This window comes from Triticum dicoccoides, chromosome 6B (assembly GCF_002162155.2).
Source record: "Triticum dicoccoides isolate Atlit2015 ecotype Zavitan chromosome 6B, WEW_v2.0, whole genome shotgun sequence".
NCBI lineage: Eukaryota > Viridiplantae > Streptophyta > Magnoliopsida > Poales > Poaceae > Triticum > Triticum dicoccoides.
The window spans coordinates 58171001-58172649 of record NC_041391.1 but is presented as its reverse complement, the minus strand read 5'-3'; the positions used below and the strand labels follow the sequence as shown (position 1 = coordinate 58172649).

The 1649-nt window shown below is 52.9% G+C and overlaps 1 pseudogene; it reads left to right on the top strand.

Moving 5' to 3' along the window:
• The first annotated feature begins 237 nt into the window (after window positions 1-237).
• LOC119320732 lies at window positions 238-1067 on the top strand (annotated as a pseudogene).
• The last annotated feature ends 582 nt before the right edge of the window (window positions 1068-1649 follow it).

Genomic DNA, 1649 nt, shown 5'->3' with positions numbered 1-1649 from the left:
AGATCGGGCCGCGGCGATTCTCCACCCCACCCAGCCACAACGCCATGCCCAAATCAAGCCTCCCCCCTCCTCCACCGCACCCATCCCCATCCCCACTCCAATCGCGCCGCCCACCCCCGTCGACCGCTCCTCCCTGCTCTGCCTCGACGGGCCTATGCTACTGTAACTACCAGTTGTGGGTTGAGAGAGAGAGAGAGGGGAGAGGGGGCGACGGGCGAGCGAGCGAGCGAAGCATCCATGGCGGAGCACAAGGAGGAGTCGATGATGGACAAGATCACGGAGAAGTTCCACGGGAATCCTCCTCCTCGTCCTCCTCGTCGGACGACGAGGGGAAGTCGGGGTCGTCGTCGTCCGTCAAGGCCAAGATCTACCGCCTCTTCGGCTGCGAGAAGCCCATCCACTCCGTCCTCGGCGGCGGCAAGCGTGAGCACCCCCTCCCCCCGCTCGGGTGCTCCCCGCGCTTTGCTTTCGCCGCGCTCACGGTTTCGTGTCCGAGGGAGGCAAATCTGCGGTTGCTCTGGCCTCTGTGGAAAATTTGTGTTCGTCGGAGATAGGTCTCGCTGATTACTAGTGTGTGTAGGAAGCGTCCCGATCTGCGATTTTCCGGGCCCAGTTTCCGCGGCATTGCCCGCCCGCAGGGTGTGAATAGGGTAGCATCAGATTAGTACTATTTGTACCTGAAGCTTCTCTGTTCCTGCGTTGGGTTGAAGTGATTGTGCGATTCTGCTGCTGCTGCTTTGCAGGGGAAGCAGCCGAAACTAGTGCTGCATCCTAGTACTAGCTTAAACCCTGAGATGCTTTGTTTGTTTTCTAGGAGTAGATAGATTGCTTGTTCATCTGGGCTTCTGATTTGCTGTGCTTATGTGTTGTTATGCTTGCAGCTGCCGACCTCTTCCTGTGAAGGAACAAGAAGATCTCTGGCGGGGTGCTTGCGGGCGCCACCGCCATCTGGCTGCTGTTTGAGGTCCTGGAGTACCACCTCCTCACCCTCCTTCTTAATTAGTACACATGGAGCTTAAACCAATTGTATCTGGAATTCAGTTGTAAGAAAGTGTCTAATCTGAAACAAGGCATGCGTGGGAATTCATTTGGGCTAGAGTACACTGCAATATGTTTCTTGTATGCTTTAGCCACTGTTAGATTACAGTACTACTACTAGTCTATATATGCAACTTGTCTACAGTAAAATTATTTGACTTGTTAAAACTGCTGCACATAGTACTGCTACTAGTCTATATATGCAACCAGTACTGCTACTTGTCTACTGGCCTTTTTTGGACATTGTGCCGTTGGTTCTCATTTCACCTCATTTTATTGGTATATACCTGCAGAATTGTTTCCATACCAAGGGCCATGTTATTGTTTGAATTTCAGTTTTGTTCTGGTAATACAGAAAGTGCTCTATTGGTTCTCATTTTACCTCGTTTTATTGGTATATATTCCTGCAGGCGGAGCAGCGGGTGGGGGAGCAAAATCAGGCGATGGCCAGCAAGTCAAGGCCGTCACAACGGCCGGCATGCACCACAAGGAGGATGATGGCCTCTTCACCTACTCCGGCCCCGTCCTCCCCGACTCCTAGTCGTGCCCCTGTGCACGATAGCGCCCTCACTCTTCTACTTCTACTACCTACTGTTGCTGTTGTGCTGCTA